The sequence below is a fragment of the Eubalaena glacialis genome, chromosome 13 (assembly GCF_028564815.1).
Source record: "Eubalaena glacialis isolate mEubGla1 chromosome 13, mEubGla1.1.hap2.+ XY, whole genome shotgun sequence".
Taxonomy (NCBI): domain Eukaryota; kingdom Metazoa; phylum Chordata; class Mammalia; order Artiodactyla; family Balaenidae; genus Eubalaena; species Eubalaena glacialis.
The window spans coordinates 7,763,838-7,786,669 of record NC_083728.1 but is presented as its reverse complement, the minus strand read 5'-3'; positions in this window follow the sequence as shown (position 1 = coordinate 7,786,669).

The following is a 22,832-nucleotide window of genomic DNA, read 5'->3' as shown; positions in this document are numbered from 1 at the left end:
CATTTTCCAGTTTTTCAGTCTTTGTCTCTTATGTTCACATTCCTGTATCTTTACCTCTATCCTGACCTCCTCCTTGCCAGATTCTGAGACAATGAGGACCGCTTCTTACTACAAATGCCTTGGATGTCGGCACCCCATCCATTCGAAATAAATCATTTGCATTTCTTCTTGCTTCTCTCCCCACCCCCATCCTTCCCTGATACACACTCCAACATGACTTTCCTTCCCACATAATCCAAATGTTGAAACACCAGCTTCCACTGGGAGAACTGTCAAAGAAAAATTGCACCTGAACAGGTTAAACAGACAAAGGAGGCTATTCAAGACTATTTGCCTGGTTTCAAAAATCTTCGCTCATCTCGAGGTTATGAAATGTACTCCTCCTACATTTTATTTGTAGAATTATTTATAATAGAAAATTATGAAAGCATGCAAAATATCTAGTTATAAAAATTGACTTAAAAAACAGTGCATTTCCGTTGTATGTAATAATAGGTGGCCATTAAATAGCCCATAGAATAATATGTGATGAAATGAGATGTGTTTATACTATATTAGTTGGTTGAGTGTTGTGGAATATGATACTTTTTAAAAATTGCATGCAGAATGAAGGCTGAAAGGATACACACCATTTTTAAAGTAATTATCTTTGAGTAGTGATATTATAGATTATTATTTTCTTTTTGCTGGTTACTATTTTGCAATATTTGTACAAGCGTATGTTCTTGTTGTAATAAAAAAGAGAAAATCTGTTAAAACTATGAGAGAGTAACACTAAATTTGAAAATAAGTATTTTATCTCATTTCTTAAATCATTAATGATAAAACATGATGTAAATATTAGCTTATGATTTAACCGATACTGTCCAATACACCTAATGTCCTGTATCTGTAGGTGTTTATAGGCACAAGAGGAGAGTGCAGGACAGTGGAAATAATTTGGTATTTTACCTAATGAAGCCAAAAGTTAAAAATGTTTATGGGTTCTAACCAGCAATAATTATCTGTTGCCTGCTGATGCCTGAGTTTTTACCAACTGGCTATCGTCCAACTTGCAATTGCATATTTAATTAGCATATCAATTTATTCCGATTAGCAAGCCTGTGCTATTGTAAATAATTCAGAAGTTTTCAACCAACAAACACAGTCACACTAACTCTTCTGCTTCTAAGTTGGAAACAGGAGATCCAATGGGTATATGGCTTTCCTGAGTATTTCTTTCCTTTGGAAAACCATAGGGAATGATGTAATTGACAAAATCATTCTCACTCTGGTGACATATGGGTTATTCTTCAGGCCATTCACAAATTACAGAAAGGCAAAAAAGATCTTTGTAAATCTGCTGACGAGAATCATATTACTTCCAAAATATCCCCCTCAATTTTAACTTTATTTGAATCTCTCCAGAGACTACTTTATTTGCGTTAGGTTAAAACTTCGGGTTTTTATTCCCTGAGTCTTTAATTTCTTTTAGAGATCAACTTGAAAACAACAAAAACTATCAATCCTGAGTCTTCCCAAAGCAGGGTGATGCAGAGAATGCTTACAGCAATCAGCAGTGCCAACTTGCTAATATTCATGTATTCACTCAACAAAATTATCCATGCCAAATGATTTTCTCTGTGTGGGAATGTGATGGTTAGTTTTATGTGTCAACTTGATTGACCTGAGGGATGCTTAGATAGCTGGCAAAATGTTATTTCTAGACGTGTCTCTGGTCTGTGAGGGTGTTTCTGGCAGAGATTAGCTTGTGATTTGGTAGACTGAGTAAAGAGATCCACCCTCACTTTCTTACTCATCAGAGAGCTGAAGATACAGGGTGTTGGTAGAGTGTGTGAAATAAAGAGAGAAGATTTAGTTTTATGTTTTTATGTTTTATTTAGGCAGTGTTTTCACTGTCCTGGTGAGAACAAAACACATACACGTATATGAACTACAAAATATCAATTGTGTAATTTTGGTAATTCTGTGCATGAGCTAAATGCTGCTTTATTTGCATCTAAAATTGGCCATTGTATAGCATAAAAAGGAACGTTAAGATTCATGCTAATAATTTTAAAATTTATTTTATTTTTACTTAGAACGACATTAAGTAGCAAAAACAAACAAAAAAACACTATAATAAGTCAAGAGAGAGACCATAAAAGAAAGTGAAAAGCTTTATATTTTAGTACCTTTAGCAGTACTTATCTTCTGCCTTTAGGAATAAGGGACCGTGCATTTTCATTCTGTACCAGGATCTGCAAATTATGTAGCTCATCCTGCTAGTGAGAAACTCAGAGAGTTAAAGAGACTTTAATAAATAAACTATTTACACTGAGCAGCAAGAAACTGGGAAAGACCTATCCTGACTTCTTTCGCTTCCCATCTTCTGATCTCCTTCCAGTGCCTTCCTTTGGCAAACCCAACCGAAACCAGTCAGCCAGAGAGCCTGGGGGATGAGCCCATGGAGTCAGAGAAGGGCAGAGGAAGTATCTGGGTTGGGGCCAAGTTGGGAATAACTATGGTACAATAAAAAATAAGTATTTGGTCTTTTCCCCACAGTTCCTGGCATAGAGCTCCTAAAACCCTTGGTATCCCCTTAGTAATAAGAATACCTTGTGTATGCTCCTGGCAGGGGCCCCTAGATAGCTTCAGGATGGGGGCTGATCACCAGAAGGACCAAGGCAAGATTAGAGAGTTGTAACTTTCAACCTCACCTGCCCCAACCTCCAGGGAGGGGAGAGAAGCTAGAGACTGAGTTAATGATCAATGGCCAATGATTTAATCAATCATGCCTACATAATGAAATCTCCATAAAAACCCCTAAACAACAGGGTTTAAAGGGTTTCCAGGTTGGTGAACATATTGAGGTGCTGGGAGGGTGGCACGTCCAGAGGGGACCTGAACCCTTTGTGCCCCTTCCCTTATACCTTGCCCCATGCATCTCTCCCATTTGGCTGTTCCTGAGACATAGTCTTTATAATAAGCAAGTAAACGTAAGTAAAGTATTTATCTTGAGTTCCATGGGTTATTATTGAACCTGAGGGGGTGGGTCATGAAAACCCACAAATTTGTAGTTGGCCGGGCAGAACAGTGGGTATCCCGGGCACCCCATTTACAGCTGGGAGTCTGAAGTGGAGGCAGTCTTGTGAGACTGAGCCCTTAACCTATGGCTTCTGCACTAAGTCCTGATAGTTCATGTCAGAATTGAATAGAATTGTTGGACATCCAGTTAGTGTTAGAGAATTGATTCATGTTAGAAAAAAACAACAACACACATTTGGTGTTAGAAGTGGTGTCAGAAAATGACATAAATAACCAGCACATTGCCCTAATGATTGCGATAACTAGTACTGAGCTCTCCATTAAGCATGTTTTATTCATTTCTCTTCTAATCCTCATGGTAGGATTAAATGGACAAGCTATTAGTAAGCCCATCGGGAAACCCCAACTGGAGAGGTTGAAGTCATATTTTCATCAAGAACAACTAATAAGTGTCAGGTGCAGAGTTCACACCTGTATTAGTTTCCCATTGCTGCTGTAACAAATTACACAAACTTCATGGCTTGACCCAACTCAAATTTATGATCTTACTGGGCTAAAATCAAGGTGTTGGCAGTGCTGCATTTCTTCTGGAAGCAGAGGAGAGAATCCGTTTCCTTGCCTTTTCAGCTTGTAGAGGCCACCTGCATTCTTCAGCTCATGGTCTCTTCCTCCAACTGTAAAGTCAGCAGGATAGTAGCTTCCACTTTTTTCTCCCTCTCTCTGTCTCTGTGTGTCTCTCTGTCTCTGTGTGTCTCTCTGCCTCTGTCTCTTTCTCTGACTTTGACCCTCCTGTCTCCTTACAGGAACCCTTGTGATCACATTGGACCTACTTAGATAATATATGTTAATCTTCTCATCTCAAGATCCTAAACTTGGTCATGTCTGCAAAGTCCCTTTTGCCATGTAAGGTAACAACATACTCATAGGTGTCAGGGATGAGAATGTGGACATTTTGCGGGAGCCTTGATTATGCCTATCACAGCACCCAGCTCTCCCATCTTCCAATGCGAAATGCCAGACGTTGAAAATTATTGCCATCTTGAATTTTTAGAGCTCAGAGTATTTTTTTAAGCCCACACACTTAGAAAAATTTAAATTAGTTGTCAAAATTTGACTCAGTAGTTTTCAATGAAAATCTACATTTCTAACTTCAAAATGTGAAACAGTGATTTCTGCAGAGTAAGGATAGGTCGTGGTAGCTGCCTCTTTTGCACAGGTTGTGGGCTGTCCAGTTACTACAACCCCTGCAGTTTTCTATCATGTTCTCAATATGGAGACCACATATTGGTCATCATTCATCATCTTACTCCTGGCTCCTGGGGCATTTGACTTTCAGTCCCAGTCTTCTTCCCTCTTCATTCTTTCTTGCTCATACCCATCAAGTGGAGTTTGTAAGGATAAGCTAATTTAGCACAAATGCCCAAAGATTAATTTTCAATTTTTAAAATCCAAGTATTGCCAAAATATTTAAGCCTTACTCTGTCTAATTTGGGCATGGGTAGGCAGATAGAACAGCAGGCAAAAACTCTGCATATAGTGACAGCCAGGGCATGGCTGTAATTTAGTTTGAAAGGCTTTTGAAAATCAACCTTCTCCGTGTCCAGTGGAATGAAATGGAGCTTGTTAAAATAAGCCTTTTTCAAGTTATTGAATGTCTGCCGGGAAGACGCCCTGTTCTGAAAACTCAAAGAAGCCTCCTTATGATTTTAGAAGAGGAATTCTACAGGCCTCTGCTAAAGTAACAGATATTCTGTTTGCATTAATAATATGGGGGAAAAAGTATATTTGTACTTCATAGTCGCTACACAACAATGCGTTTGGCCATTGCCATTCTAGATTTAATAATCTTTAACTCACACTTTTCTGGACATGCAGCTAATTTACAAGCAAGTAGCCCTTACGTGGATTCCACCTCTTCATCAGAAATGCCAGTGCCATGCTCAATTATGTAGTCCATGACATACCGGAGGCATGGCAATTCAGGTTAATATACTGCTGCCATTCTACAATGTGGACCTTATGGTGATTATTAATGAAAAGCTGTGCTCTATGTCAAATTAATGTGCCATGGAGTTATGTTTTGGCTCAAAAGCAAAGCCAGATAACTAATCTCTGCCTCCCATTTATTAGCAGAAGGCTGAGCTCATTATTGCCCTTGTAAACTGGCAATATGCTCTGAAATGCTGGTCTGCTGAACCTTGATCAGGGATAAGAGGCATCTTGCTTCACTGGTAGGGTTTTTGTTTTTTTATTTTTCCATCAAGTTCAACTCAGAGGCCAAAAAAACCCAAAAAACAAAAAATCATATTGTTGACCACCGCAAATTATGTACCAAAATCAAAATTAGCACTTATGGAACAAGAACTAGTCTCTTCATACTCATCTCTCATATAAGCTTCATAATAGTCCATGGTATATGGAACCTATGATATAAGGGAATAAATGGACCCATGATAGAAGCTTATGGCACATAGTAGATTCTCTGTAAATGCTCATCAGATGTTCAGCCTGATGTTAACCACTGTGAAGACTACTTTTTTCTTTTGTCCTGAAAGTCCTCCTTTGCCTTTATTCTGGAAACTTCACTTGCATTCCCTTCCTTCCCACTCCTGGCCATGGTGGTGGGCATGCAATACAGATTAGTCCTATAATAGTACTTCATTCTTACTGCCATGGCGAAGGAGCTAGGAGTGGGCACGTGACCCAAGCAAAGTCAACCAAAGCCCTTCTAGGAATAGAAGTGTTTGGAATGGTTTACAGGTGAGATAGAGCCCTTTCCCCCTTTCCTGGGTGCCCTAAGATGCATGGTCTCTAAACTGCATGGTCTCCAGCATGCAGGGTGTCCATGGTGGAACATCTTTAAGATGCTACTAAGGTAGAGGATCCCCTGATGTGATATAGAGGGTCCCCCTCTCTGAGAATGTGTTGTAGGGGAACCTCAGGGAAATCCCCTTTTGGGGGTCTGAGACACTCTGACCAAAGCATATTGTCGTTTCTCTTTTTTATGGGAAATCAATAAGGTTTTTATTTGTTATAAAGATCTTTGTGGTCTTTCTCATAAAAGAGATTCAGAAATATGAAAAAGAAAAGGAGAATACCATCTACAAATTCCCTCATTGCTCCTCATTGCTAAGATATCATGATTGCTTACCTTTATATTAGTCTATTAAAGATTACATGGAAAAAAATTCTGTCAGTGTCCTCAATGAGATAAGAGAGTTGTGATTAGATTTTACCATTGGCCCATAATTTCTTCCCAGGTGAAACACTTAAAGGGCTCAGAACTTCCATTTCTCATTAAGATGGTTAATTTTATGCGTCAACATGACTGGGCGAAAGGATGCCCAGAGAGCTGGTAAAACATTGTTTCTAGGTGTGTCTGTGATGGTGTCTCTGGAGGGGATTAGCATTTGCATTGGTAGTCTTGAGTAAAGCAGATCTCCTCACCAGTGCAAGTGGGCATCATCCAACCTACTGAGGTCCTGAAGAGAACAAAAAGGCAGAGGAAGAGCGAATTTGCTGTCTCCTTGAGCTGGGGCCTCCATCTTCTGCTCTTGGACATTAGCACTCCTGGTTCTCAGGTCTTCAGACTTGGACTGGGACTTGTACCAATGGCTCCCCTTGTTCTCAGGCTTTCAGATTTGGACTTGAGTTATACCACCAGCTTTCTTAGACCTCTAGCTTGCAAACAGCAGATCATGGGGCTTCTCAGCCTCCATCATCATGTGAACCAATCCCTTATAATTATCTATCTATCTATCCATCTACCTATCTATCTATCCATTTATCTATCTCTTATTGGTTCGGTTTCTCTGAAGAACCCTGACTAATAACATCCATCAAAATGGTGATTTAATTAGTGCTGACTGAAGTTTGACCGCAGTTGGCTGGTATATTTGTCATCCTTCACTCTTTATTATTTATTTATTTATTTTTGTTGAAGTACAACTCATCATCCACTCTTAATGACTGAGCAAACTGAGTTAGCTCTGGGGCCCAGAACCCTATAGACAGTGGGAGGGTTCCGCCTGCAGGTTGAGAGCAGATGGACCCCAAAGGATGAGTAGGAGCTAGCCAGGTGAAAATCAAGGTGTGTCGGCGGCGGAGGAGGGGGTCCTTGCCAGACAGAGGAAAAGGATGAGTAGGAGCTAGCCAGGTGAGAATCAAAGCGTGTCGGCGGCGGAGGAGGGGGTCCTTGCCAGACAGAGGAAAAGGATGAGTAGGAGCTAGCCAGGCGAAGATCAAAGCGTGTCGGCGGCGGAGGAGGGGGTCCTTGCCAGACAGAGGACATGTCAGAAGAGGGCTTAAGGCAAGGAAGAGCTTAGCAAATTCAAGGTACTGAAAGTGTCCCAAAGGGAGGAATAAGAAGTGGAGGAAGAGAAGGAGGAGGAGGAGGAGTTGGTTAAGAGAGAAAGATTTGATGAGGTTGGAGAAGTCGACAGGAGCTCTACTCTGTAGGACCTTCTAACCTTCTCACATGGAGAAGAACTTGCATATTACATTAAGTGCATCAGGAAATCACTGATGGGTTTTAAAGAACTGTCTAATAAGATCTGATTTAAGCTTTTTAAAGCTCATTCTGTGGATTGAAGGAGAGGCAAAGTGGATCCAGCTGAGATCCAGCTTAGATTAAGGTGGTGACAGTGGGTATGTTAGTAACGGAATGTCATTTATGTTATGCATATAGTATGCATAATATGTTATATGACATAAATATATGTTTGCATGAAATGGATTTCTGTCTCCTATGTCTGAGTTCTGGGTGTATTTCTTACAGTCATTTTTTCTCCCCACTTCTTTCTTTCTCAGATATATGTTCAGCCCAACTTTACCCATGACATGGAATAGGCCAACTATAGCAGAAGAGCTATTTTATCTCCATGTGAGATTAGAAGCAAAAAAGTTCCCTGGGTCACAAAAATGGCTTCATAGACTGCTGGAGTTTTAAAAATAATCCCTTTAGACCAACTTGTGCATGAAATGAGCTCAAAGAACAAAGAAAACAAAGCTTTGGTAAATGTGAAACCCCCTCAACCTCTCTACCATTCATGCACAGTTTTAAAATGTCACACTTGAGACAGCTCAAGAACAAAGGCTGTTTCTACACAAGCAAAAGAAGTGCATGTGTAGGATAGTTACCTGCCCAAACCTATTTGCAACTTTGCTTGAATTATCTGTATAATTCGGGCAAAAATATAATTATCCACATTAGAATTTGAATATCATGACTTTTATTTGCACGTAGAAATAGCCATTCAGAGTGTCTTTGACATCTCTTTTCTGTTTCCAGTTTTTCCTCCTCCTAGAAAAAGCGTTGGGAGAAATCTAAGAAGTTCAAAATTATCTTATTCCAATATTTATTGAACAAACACTTCGCCATGGATAGTGTTAACCAGAGCTCTAGCAGGATATATTATGGGATTTGGAAATCTTATCCTAAAGCAAACTTCATCTCAAAAGACGAGCTTGTGCATGATTTGATAATATACTTCCTCCCTCACTGTAGAAGAATCCAAAAGCAAATGTAAGCAGAGATAAAAATGAAGAATCATTTAAAGCAGAGAAATGCCAAATGACCAGTTCTGTGTTCCGTGTTGGGAGGATTGAATTTCCTGGTGTTCAAGAAAATGGCTACGTTCACCAGAGTAATATTGCCCGAGTCCATTAAATGTCTTCTAATCAAGATAACTCTATCTGTATTCTAGTACGCATCTGTACAGACAGTTCATTCTCACAATAATGACGTTTTGGGGTGGTTAATTCTTAGACCCAGCGGGTGGGGGGAAGGGTGTCCTGTGAATTGAAAAATGTTTAGCACCATCCCTAATCTCTACCCACTAGATACCAGTAGCATCCCACCCCCATGCCATGACAACCAAATATGTCTCTAGGCTTTGCCTAATGTCCCCTGGGGACAAAATTACTCCTGGTTGAAAAACGTGGTTGTAGAGGACATTGGAAGATGCTTGGACAACCAAACCTGAATTTCTTTTTGAGGAATTGCCTCTGGTCATCAAGATAAATTCATGTGCCTATTCTCCCATTACAAAGCTGGAGAGATCCTTAAAGATTCCTTTAGCCAGTTCCTTAGCCTCATTATCTCATTTGGGCCTTGGGAAGCTTCAGTGATCTAACTTAGCCGGTTAGGTTCTTTGCTAGACTCTGAATCTTGATTAGAAGAAATGCAATGAATGAATAAATGGTTGAGTTTAGTCATTCCATTGGTAATTCCCTAGGCAAGACCACTGAGTGATTTCTGTTATTGATATCTGATTCCTGTCTGTTCCAAATCTGGTCTGACAGCCTTTTCTCCCAACATGTAACCCTCATCTTATCCTTTAAACAAATCAGCCAGTTACAATCTGTTACTTGCAACCAAAGGCCTTCACTAAAACAAATTCTTTACAGTCATTTCTTCATTAAATATTTTTAAAACAATTAAACAATGAAAATGTAAGAGAAACAATAGAAAATCAAACAATTTAAAATTGCTTTAAACAATTTAAACAACCAAATAAATTACTATTTTAATCAAAAAATTAAAAATTAAGCAGCATTTATTGAACATCAATTATGTGCTGGCATTCTACTGAGAATTCTCTTTACCCTTTACTACCAATCCCCTGTTACTATCATTCCCTGGTAAAGTTTAATAATTCCTATATATTAAACTTTCTATATTAAAACTACTGGGTGATTTATATCTGCTCATTGGATCCTGATGCATCACTTTTTTTTTTTTTTTAATTACTAACGTCTTGTCTGCTAATTCCAACATGTGAATCAGTATTTTTCTCTTGATTTTTTTCTTTTGACTATAAATCACAGTTTTTAATTTCTTCAAATATCTAGTATTTTTTTGTGTGTAATAGATATTGTGGATAATACTTCGTAGAGATTCTAGATTCTCTTATCTTCTGAAGAATGAAAAATTTTGTTTTATCAGGTAGTTAAATTACTGGAAGATCTCCTTGATGCTGTGGAGTCTAGGTTTGAAGCTAGGTTCCCATAGGACTATTTTATTTTTACGCTTAATTGTAGGGCACATCCCTCAGTCCTGGGACATGGTCCTTACTCTTAAGGCACGGTCATTTTGAATAGAAAGCCAAGATGTTTATTAAGCCCCTCTAATTTGGTGAGATTAGAATGCAAAACTGTCTCCCCAACACGAGGCAGCAGCCAAGGTCTGCTGAATTCTTTTAACTTTACAGCTATTTTCTTCTGGGTTCCTTGGATTTTCACTCCACACATGGACATTTTAGGAGTCAACAAATGATTTAAGGGTGGTTTTATGCAGTTGGGTATTTCTTCCTGTACCTCAATCCTTTTGGGAATTCTCCTGCCATGATTTTCAGCCACACCGGCATCCTCAAACTCTTATCGCTAACTGCTCAGTCATTTTCTGATTGAGTTTCATCCCCCATTCATAGAATGGACTAGACAGTTCCATCAAGGTAAAAGTCATATAAATGTAGATCTCACCCTGTAGAATCCCTTCTTTCAGGTGTTTATCTTCTCCTATCTGCCTTTAAAAAAAAAATCTCCTCTGTTATATCAATAATCTACTGTTGTGTCCAAATACACCCCAGACCTTTGTGGCTTCTCACAGACTGTTCATTTGGCTCTCCATTCTGTGTATTGTTCGGGCAGTTTTTATCTGAGCTGACTTGGTTTATTTCTGCTAGGCTCACTCCTGCACCTGTGGTCAGCTGGTGGGCTAATCATGTCTCAGCGATCTAGGATGACCTCACTCACTTATCTGGCTGATGGCAAAATGTCAAAAGGGGCAAACAGGCTATATGTCTCTCATCTAATAGGCTGAAACTTGGGTCTCTTCCTTTGGTGGTCACGGACATTCAAAATAACAAAAGGGTAAGTCTCAAAGAACAAGTACTTTCTAAGCACCTATTTGTGCCGTAATGTTAGTATTTCATTGACCAAAGCAAATCATTGGCCAATCCAGGTTCAGAGACTTGAGAAATAGACTCTGCTTCTTGATGGGAAGAGTTACGGCATCACATTGCAAGAGGATGCATGCGAAAGGGAAGAATTGGTAGCCTCTTATACATTCTATCAGTAGCAGTTTATTTTAACTATAAAAAATCATTCAGAGCTTGGAGTTATTTTTGAAGATTGGTTGGTCTAATATATGCTACTCCATAATTACCAAACTTCTGCTCGATGGGTTTTTAAGTGAACATGGCAGCTATGTATTGTTTACTTTCTTATACTACTTTGTCTTACCTGTTGTGAATTTGCTCACACACTTTATTATGTGGTCTGGCATAAGTTGGCTATTAAATTAAAGGAGAGTGTAGTACTACAACAATCCTGATTATGCCTACTGTATGGAGGATACCTTTCATATACGAGATTTGCCTTGACAACTAAGCCTGATTCAAAATTCCCACAATTCAAGACAAGTTTTGATTCCGTGTGATTCTGAATAAAAGGTAGTTTAGAGAGATTAGCATTATTTCCAATTTTCCATAAGGTCAGAGCTTTTATATAATTGGATAATTCAGTTTCTGCTAAAATGCAGCCATGATATATATTCACAGATATTGCAAAAGTAGTTTTATTCCCAGCGCTGCATAAAGATGATTTAATCTGACAATATGAGTTAGCACATTTTGGGGTTTCAGTGTGTTATCACTTAGTATATAATACTTGATGGGGCAGAATAATTTATTATAGTTTTAAAATAATTTAATAATATTTTAATAAAATTCAAATAAAACATTTGCACCGTCCTTGAAATACCTCTGCTAAAAGGAACATAGTTTTAAACCCTTTGTTTCATATTTCTTCTCTGCCACAAGACCATAGATGTTTTGAGAACAGAATCCCCGTCTTAGTATAGTGTCCTAAACCAGAGAATAATGATCCTCAATATTTTCCCTAACTGTTGCTTAATCAAATAATAAAACATTAACAACTTGGCTAGTGGTGAGATAAGTTTTGTCCCTGATTGATAATTTATTTTACAGTAAATTCTGTAAGTTAGTCACCATAAGGAACATCACTTATTAATTTATTCAGTAAAGATTATTGAGTCCATATTGTGAACCCAGATGCTGTGCGAAGTCTAACAGATACCAATAGGAATACTGAATAGTCTTCATAAATATGCAGCTCACATTATAGAAGTGGTAATAAATATAATAATTAAAATCACTGTTAACACATGTATTGTTGTTGAGACACCGAAAATAGATCAATGCGACTCATGTAATCAAGTGTCTCCTAGGTGCTAGAATATAAGTCCCCTGAGAGCAGATTTATTCTCTGCTCTATACCTCCAGCACACAGAACAATGCCTGGCAGAGTAGCAGAGGGACAATATATTTTGAATGAAGAATGCTAGTTCCTGAAGATACAAGGTTCCTACTGTCAAGCAGCTCGAATGGGCAAGTAGGAATGTCCACAAGCCATCTTAGCAAAGAGTGATGACAATTTTGAGAATGTTGCCCACGAGGAAACAGAGACAATAAAAGTCAAAAGATGTGATGTCATCATCCAGTGGTCAGTGCTAAAACCAATGCTCAAATTCTAGCCTTCCAAGTCATTTTAAGTAAGAATACAAAGTAAAATAAAAGATTATCTAGGGTGAATTAGTCAAAAGAGTTGTACATCAAGGAATGTGGAAGTAAGGGAATCCCCATTTAATGTTGGCCAATTTATTAAAACTGCATTTCCCTGAAATGAAAAAATAAAATTCGGTGTTATTCAACAATAATTTCTTACCAACCACAATTTATTTGTAGTTATTACGGGATTAGTCTGCAGATACACATGAAAACTGTATTTAAATGTGATTTTAAACTACTTCTATTGAGCATGATATCTGAGCATCCTTTTGCCTGACCAGTTCCATGCCAGAGGAAACTAATTCATGTTGTCACTTGTGTAATGATTATTGCATTTATGAGACAATTTGAGACTCATTCTGGTACTATTTTCTTTTTAGTGTGCAGAAATAGTGTAATTTAATACTTACATATGGCTGTTATAAGAAGTATGTGAACATTTTAGGATAAAATTTTTCAAAATATAATGACTCGGCATCTCTATTAAGGCGATTCAGACTTGAAAATCTCACAGCATTCATGCCAACATCTGTCTAATCCAGGAAGCAGTCTGGTTTGGTGATAGTGGCATGAGCTTGAATTTGAGCATTCTACTGTGGGATTCCTGGCACCTCCTTTCTTGAATTATTGTTCTGAGTGATGCCAAGCTTGGCTGAGATAAGGTACCTTTGGGACTAAGACTGAAAACAGATGTTGTGACATCGTATCCCTTTAGTTTTTGGAGTCTATTATTTGCCTGGGTCGGCACAATTGGTGTTGGTAAATTGAGACGATCTAGAATTTAAGTCAAAAATCTGTTCAGTGATTCATACAGGAAAAATTCCCAGAGACTCGGGGTGTAGTCTGGGACAGCTGGATGTAAAAATGTCAACAGCTGTTCAAAATGCATGAGCTTCGTACAACATAAGTCAGAATAGAGCCCAAGATCATCTGTGCAGGTGAAAGCTAACTAGTGGCATGAAAAGGGTAATGTGAATTATCTAGAAATTATCCACAATGATTGACAGCTAGTATTCATTTTTTGGAGACATCTTTTCCTTCTTTTTCCTTCTGAGAAATGATACATTTTAATTAATTAATTAATTTATTTTAAATTTTTGGCTATGTCGGGCACGCGGGATCTTTCATTGTGGCGCGCGGGCTTCTCTCTAGTTGTGGCGTGTGGGTTTTCTCTTCTCTAATTGTGGCGTGAGCATTCCAGAGCGGGTAGGCTCTGTAGTTTGTGGCAGGCAGGCTCTAGTTGGGGCGTGCGAGCTCAGTAGTTGTGGCACGTGGGCTTAGTTGCCCCGCAGCACGTGGGATCTTAGTTTCCTGACCAGGGATGGAACCGGCGTCCCCTGCATTGTAAGGCGGATTCTTTACCACTGGACCACCAGGGAAGTCCCTAGAAATGATACATTTTTTAAAAACCACAAAGGCAATTATTCTGTGGATAGCTAGAATGCTGAAACAGAGACCTAATTGGTGGCTGTGTCATTGATCCATTGGTAAAAATGTGAAGAGCAGGTCAGAAACCCAGTACGGTAGACTCTCGAACAGCATGGGTTTGAACTGTGTGGGTCCACTTATAGGCAGATTTTTTTCAATAAATATGTTGGAAAATTGGGGGGAGATTTTCAAAAATTTGAAAAAACTCACAGATGCACCACAGAAATTGTAATTTCTCTGATTACAATTCTCTTGTAATTGGAGAAATTGTATATCACAGGTTTTTTTTTAATGTACCAATGTTTCCAACAATGTATTATGATTGTAACTGTGATACTGTATGCCATAAAAATTTTATAACATTCATTCATTAGTGTATAGGCTATGAATGATTATACTTGTGAACAAATGTGAATTACTTTTTCACATTGTCTTTTCATTTTTGATGTCTAATGTTAGTAATATGTATAACACGTACAGTGTTTTGAATCATATAATATAGTGTTTTGAATCATATAATATTGATGTAGGTACTGACAAACTATTCATCTCGTAAACATCACATAAATGCACAGTACAGTACTTATAAATGTATTTTCCCTTCCTTGTGATTTTCTTAATAACGTTTTCTTTTCTCTGGCTTACTGTATTGTAAGAATACAGTATGTAATACCTATAACATACAAAATATGTGTTGACTGTTTATGTTATCAGTAAGGCTTCTGGTCAACAGTAGGCTATAAGTAGTTAAGTTTTGGGAGAGGCAAAAGTTATACTCAGTTTTTCAACTGTGCGGGGGTCGTGTCCCTAATCCCTGAATTGTTCAAGGGTCATCTGTATTAATAAAGGTTCAAAAGGAAATTCAGGGTCCAAGAAGTCCACAATCCAAATGGTTAAAAGGTAGCAAGTATAGAAAACCACACTTACACTTCCTTTGCCCATGGCAGGCATTGCTAATCAATTGGACACTCTACTACTGACCTAGAGAAGGCATACTTCTCAATCCCATCCTCAGAGAGCTACACGTGTTAGCTCAGAGATTGAAGCCTACTTACTATCCCTGGTCGAAGAAGAACAAGCTTAAGGGATTTAGTTCACTTTTCCAAGAAGATCAGAGTGGAATGCGTACAAAGGCTGCCCTTGAGTTGGTGTTATGTCTTACATTAGCACCAAGCAAGGGTGGGCAGAGGAGCCTCTCAAACTCTGCTGAGGATGGGGCCTCTGGATCAAAAGGAAGAGAATTTTCCAGTAACTCAGTTTCTCTAAACAGTGCTTCTTTTAGTGAAATGGTTCATTTTACCAAAGTAGATCTATTGGATTTAAATTATTCTGCTGACTTACATTACTTGGAAAGGTATCTGTTTCCTATTCATGTTGAATTGTATGAGCATAGCTGAATCTCATTTATTATTTCAATAAAGGGTGCTTTTATGTGTTCTGGGAATCTAAGAAGATGTTGTTCTTCCTGAAATTCCGTTACCTATGGGTAGGATGTGTTACATTCTGGATGGGATGTTCTGTTACAGGCTGGTCCTAGAGCAAATGTTTTTGCAGATTATTTACAGACAAGTTACATTTTGTTTCTTCTGTCATTCACCAGTGAGCTTGTGACTCTGAGCTGTCCGCCCTTTGTCATCATATTCATTTGTTCTTTTGTGAATTTTAATATTATCCATTTATATTCAGGTTTCTATTTGAATATAACCCACTACTTTTGGATCTTATCAAATTCTCCTCTGTATTTCTGCTGTCGCCATTACAATTCTTTTACTTCTGTGTTGTAACTTTAAAGATTATCCATCAGCGGCATAAGACATTTTGTTTAATATGACCTGATCTTCTTCAAGAGTTTTCTTCACATTTTTCTTCATCTTTGGGGAAGAGTAGTATAGAAAATGGCCAAGAGGGTGCATGAATAAGTTATGTTGTTAAAAATCTTACTGGAGTGCCATGAATGTAACCTTGTGCTCCTATTAGAGTTCAGAGGGAGGTTGTATCTTAAACATAATTTTTGAAACATTTTTTTTGAAACTATTTTTTCCCAAATAGCCTATGATTTGTAAATAAGTGAACATTGTTTCATATTATACTGAACCAACAGCATTTTTTTTAGTTTATTCCATGTAAAATGCCATGTCCCTTAAACAAATGTGAAAAGAAAATGAAAATTTCATAGGCTAATGTAACATTATTTTAAATGTAATAATCAATATTAATAATTGATATTAATCAAAGTTTTCCCTGGTTTTTTTTTTTTTTTTTTTTTAAACATTGGCTGAAGTTGGTTTGGAGACCTGAGGTTGCTTTACCATGTAATGAAAACTTCATTCTCTCACTGACAAATCCCAAATTAGGGCCTTGAAAATTCATTCGCATGTGCTCTTTTATCAATGAAATCAGAATATTTGAGGGTAGGATTCAGACACCAGCGTTTGTAAAACTTTCTAGGTGGTTCTAAAATGGACCCAAGTTTGAGAACCAGTGTTTTAGACTGTATAAAAATTTTTGGTAAGGAAAGAATTAGTATGAAAATAAGTTCATTATGACCTTGGAGACCCTGTTGATTTATTAATCAAATATCCATTCTCAATCCTTTCTCCCCTGTGAGTGTACAGATGAGATGCAGACTTGCTTTTCTCACCTTCCCAATAGCTGGATGTGAGTTTTGAATTGGTGTGGTACAGAGTATGGTATGCGATATGGAGTGTGGATTGCAGGAAAGCAGTTGAGACAGTTGTGCAGTTCTGACAGTAACTCCAACTAAAGGATCATGGTAGCTTGGGTCAAGGCAATTACAATGGAAATGGGGAGAAGAGATATATTCGAGAGATGTTTAAGAATTTTACTTGGCAGAAGTTGATAACTGATTGTAAATCAAGTCAGGGGCATAAAGTATTGTTAAGAATGACTCAGGTTTCTGACTGTAGCAACTTGACGGATGATGGGATTGTTTGCTGAGATCTGAAATGTTAAAAATTAAGCAGATTTTAGGAAGAAGATGGTAATTTTATGTTTGTATAGGTGTCTGTGAGATAATTAATGGGAATATCAAGTAAGTAGTTAATCTCCAGACCTGAAGAGGGTTGGTCTGAAGATGTAGACTTGGGAATCATCAGACCTGGGGGTAACTGGGGTTACCAAAGACATATAGAATTAAGACTTTCAATTGGGGAAAGTCTAACCTAGGCCTAAAGATTTTCCTTATTTCACAAGTATATTCCTCAGCATTTGGGAATCTATCATTCCATTTAGAGGCAAATTTGAAAATTTCAGCTCCCATTTCACTGGCCCCAATTGGAAATGATGACTTACAGTTTGCTTATTACTAGTTTAAAAACTGATATGTCTACTTCAGAGACTACTTTGCTTTCATGGAAACAGATCCTGTGTTATTCACTAGTTTCACCAGCTTCCTATTCTTTTTCTTATGTAAACTTTATTATCAGATAGAAAATATAAAAATGTTATTCATCATATATATAACACCATATACTCGATATTCTGAGCATTTCATTATCTTCCTAGTTTCTGATTAAAAATTTAGTGTAATATTTTTATTATGAAAATATCTATTATATATTCAGAAGAAAATACATAACACTATGAAAAAAGAATGAACTGAGACTTGTTTTTTTCTTTGTATTTTGGTACAGATGTCTTCAAGACATTTATGTAATAAAAATTTCAGTATGCTTTACAACCTGTTTTCTAAATTCATTTAATTCATTTTTTTCTTGGTCAATATATCGAGATACTTTTTGTTCCGTCTTTCCTTCCTTTTTTCCCCACTCTTTTCCTCCCTCCCTTCTGTTCTGTTGTGCTGATTCTGTAGGCTAATATTTACCTAGTATTTATAACTACGGAAGTGTTTCTTCCGTAGTTATAAAAGAGATACATATTACTTTGGTGTATGTGTGTGTACGTGTGTGCATTTTTATGTATGTGATTTTTTCAGGTTTTGCTCTAAAAGTTGTACTAATTTTTGAAATATAAAATAGGGATCATTCTCTCTATAGCGTTTTTTTTTCCCCTTTTCTGGGATAACGTAGAAAAAAATCAGGGTTATCTGTTCCTTCACTTTTAAATAACTTATCCTGTAAGTATATCTATATTTGGCATAATAAAATAAACATAGAACAGAATAGAAAGCCACAAAACATAACCACACATATGTGAAACTTTAAGTATTACACAGCCTCCACTGCAGATGCCTACAGGAATAATGTGCTGTTTAATAAATTATGCTGGGTTAATTCTGCATAGAAACATATAAAATTGAATCTCAGGCTCATACTAGACACAAAAATCAATTCCAAATGGATTTATGGTTTAAATATGAAAAATAATACTCTAATTTTTAAAGGAAATCTTAGAAGAATATCTTACATCATTGAAATAGGGAATTTAAAATTTTAAATATGATAAAAATGAGAAATCATAAAGAAAAATTTTAATATGTTGGATTATATTAAGGACTGTGTTTCACCAAAAAATATTGTAAAGGTGAAAAGACAACCTGCATAACGGGGAGAAGATATTTTCAAGATATATAAACAATAAGAATTAGCATCCAGAAAATATAAACAGCATCTACAAATCAATAACAAAAAGAAAAGCAACCCATCCAATTAAAGGCATTAAAAAAGGAAATAGTAATGGTGAGTGAACACAGGAATATGTTCTCAAAATCATTGGTAGTCATGCATGCAATCAAAACCACGATGAGACCCCTTGTAACACATATTATAATGGCAAAAATTAAAGAGTCAGATGAAGCCAAGAGGTTATTTCTTACTTTGGGAGTGCAGATTGCCACTGCTACTTTGAGAAACAAGGTGACATTGCTTAGTGAACTTAAAGATGTGTATGTGAACATTTGAAAATTTCAGCTCCTATGAATATACTTAGAGAACCTCTTGTGTATATTCGCAAGGAGACAAATGAAAGTATATTTAGAGTAGAACTTTTTATTATAGCTAAAAATTTGGAAACACTCCAAATGTCCATCAGCGGTAGGATGAATAAACAATAGTAGATACACTTTTAATACTTAGACAATGGAACACTATAGAAGATTGAAAATTAATGAAAGTGAGATGATAGTCAAAAACTTCCTGTTTACCCTGGGAGAGAGAGACAGAGAGATAGAGAGGCAAAGAGAGACAGAGACAGAGAGAAAAATCAGTGAATTTTTGGAATATAATTCTATTTATACAAAAGACACACATGGCAAATTCATACAAAATATTGTTAAATTTATTTGTGAACGTGTTAAACCTGGGTTTTAAAAGGCAAGGAATGATTTTATTTTATTTTATTTTATTATTACTTTTTAATAGTTCTACCATTTATTTATTTATTTTTTAACATCTTTATTGGAGTATAGTTGCTTTACAACGGTGTGTTAGTTTCTGCTTTATAACAAAGTGAATCAGCTATACATATACATATATCCCCATATCTCCTCCTTCTTGCGTCTCCCTCCCACCCTCCCTATCCCACCCCTCTAGGTGGACACAAAGCACCGAGCTGATCTCCCTGTGCTATGCGGCTGCTTCCCACTAGCTATCTATTTTACATTTGGTAGTGTATATATGTCCATGCCACTCTCTCACTTCATCCCAGCTTACCCTTTCCCCTCCCCGTGTCCTCAAGTCCATTCTCTATGTCTGAGTCTTGATTCCTGTCCTGCCCCTAGGTTCTTCAGAACCATTTTTTTTTTTTTTTTAGATTCCATATATACGTGTTAGCATACGGTATTTGTTTTTCTCTTTCTGGCTTACTTCACTCTGTATGACAGACTCTAAGTCCATCCACCTCACTACAAATAACTCAATTTCATTTCTTTCTATGGCTGAGTAATATTCCATTGTATATATGTGCCACATATATATCCATTATATCCATTATATATATCCATTATATATATATATCTTTATCCATTCATCTGTTGATGGACACTTAGGTTGCTTCCATGTCCTGGCTATTGTAAATAGAGCTGCAATGAACATTGTGGTACATGACTCTTTCTGAATTATGGTTTTCTCAGGGTATATGCCCAGTAGTGGGATTGCTGGGTCGTATGGTAGTTCTAGTTTCAGTTTTTTAAGGAACCTCCATGCTGTTCTCCATAGTGGCTGTATCAATCTATATTCCCACCAACAGTGCAAGAGAGTTCCCTTTTCTCCACACCCTTTCAAGCATTTATTGTTTGTAGATTTTTTTGATGATTGCCATTCTGACTGGTGTGAGGTGATACCTCATTGTAGTTTTGATTTGCATTTCTCTAGTGATTAGTGACGTTGAGCATTAAAAGGCAAGGAATGATTTTAAATTGAAATGATATATAAGAATCAGGACAGTCATTTCCTCCTAGAAATAACATTTATGGAAGAACACACTGAAGGTTTCAAACACACTGTCATTTTTATATTTTATAAGCTTATTTGTGGACAAATGGGTGTTAATTTTATTTTTCTTTAAAATTTTCATATATATGTACCTATATATATATATATATATATATATATATATATATATCTCACAACAAAAAAAACAGGCAAATGTAGTATTTTTTATGGGCTTAGATATATATAACTTTAGTATCTCTTATATTGGTTGATTTATTTGTTTCCGTCCCCTTTTTGAGTCAAATAACGTGTTTATATTTTTTTTTCTAGAAAGTTTCCCATTTTTAGGAGATTAAAAATTTTTACTATATATAGCTTATGTTAACCATTGGTTATACACTGAAATTATATTTTCTTTGAACATAGCTTTGCCTGTAAATTTTAGACATTAATATGTACTAACAGTGTCATCAAAATTATTTTCTCAATTGGTGGTTACGGCTGTTTCAGTCTTCTTTCTCACCATAGAGTTTTCATCTTTTAAAGTTTTTTAATTGGTTTGACTTATTTTCCTTTTGTGTTTCATTTACAGATTTATTGCACTATGTTCAGAGAATTTATTGAAATATTCTTTTTGTTGTTACTTAGGATATGATTATTCTCAAAAATATTTTAAATTTCTATATGGAAATCAAATACAGAAAACAAATATGATTATGAGGTTAATACCCTTGTAACTGCTACCTATATCAGGAGATAAACTTTATCAGCTATCCTTTTATTCTACAGATCTCTTTTCCAAATTTGACAATTCTTGCCTTACAGTTTATTTGTTGAAAAAACAAAATCATTTCTCCTGTAGAATTTCCGACAGTGTGGATTTTGTTGATTGCATTCCTGTGATGTAGTTTAGCATGTTTCTATGTTCTGTCATCTAGCTATCATATCTATCTTATCCATCCATCTATCTATCTAATATGTTCTTGGCAAATTGGAAATTTTTATCGTAGTATATGGGTGCAATTTATCTTAATATTTTTGCCTGAAAGTCTACTTCGTTCAGTATATTGCCACCAAATTTTTTGGATATTATTTATTGTTATAGCTCTTCTCAATTTTCTTTCAAATGTACTCTGATGTTTTAATCTATCATATTAACTTTATATACTTATATATTTTAATTTCAGTTTAACAAGCATTGTCCTTTTAAAAATTAATTAATTAATTTATTTATTTTTGACTGCATCGGGTTTTCATTGCTGAGCGTGGGCTTTCTCTAGTTGTGGCCAGAGGGGGCTAGTCTCTTCATTGCGGTGTGCGGGCTTCTCATTGCGGTGGCTTCTCTTGTTGCGGAGCACGGGCTCTAGGCGTGCGGGCTTCAGTAGTTGTAGCACGCAGGCTCAGTAGTTGTGGTGCATGGGCTCCGTTGCTCCACGGCATGTGAGATCTTCCCGGACCAGGGCTCAAACCCGTGTCCCCTGCATTGGCAGGCAGATTCTTAACCACTGCACCACCAGGGAAGCCCCTCATTATCTTTTAATCAGATAATGTTTACATATATTGTAACTACTGATATATATATGGATTTATTTCCCAATCTCATTCTATTATTTAAATTTTCCCTGTTTTAAATTTTTGTTGTTTCTTCCTTTCATTATATTGGATTATTTTATTTTTCTGGCTTGTTCTAACACATTTATTCTCCTGGTTTAGAAGTTAACCACTCTCTAAAATTTCTTAAAATTTTAACATGCACATGTAATTTTAAAATTAATTCCCTTCCTGTATTCTTGAAGGAGGCTGGAATTTAGTAATTCTTATCACTCCTTTCTCAGAGCATAAGCTACTGTGCAGTGTTTTAGTTCTGTATTTATCCTTACAAATTATACATTATTACTGTTGTCATATGCAGACATTTTAACTTTGATATGGATTTACCTACAGGTTTGCCAGTATCTTTTTTCCACTCTATCCGTTTTCACCTCAGATCTTTCTATTCCAATGGTATTCTTTCTTTGTAAAGGATATCCTCTGGAAGTGACGGTATATGTTAGTAATTCTTTCAGTTTTTATTTGAGAATGTTTTTATTTTACCCTCATTTCACTGAGTATAAATTCTAAATTGGTAGTGTTTTTTTTTTTTTTGGTCATCATTCGAAGATATTATTTGTCATCTGGCTTCCATTATAGTTGTGGAAAAGTGAGGTGCTGATCTGCTAACCTTGTTTTGTAAGTAATTTTCTATTCATTCTGAGTGTTCTTTTAATTTTCTTTTACTGTTTGGTTCTGCAGTTTTACTACAATGGTGTAATGATTTATGTCTGTCATAACATCTGGAAAATTCTTAGCCATTTTTCTCTTCGTATAATCCTTCTCTGATTCTCTCCATTTTCTTCTTCTGGGACTCTGGTTAAACATGTAAAACTGTCTATCCTGC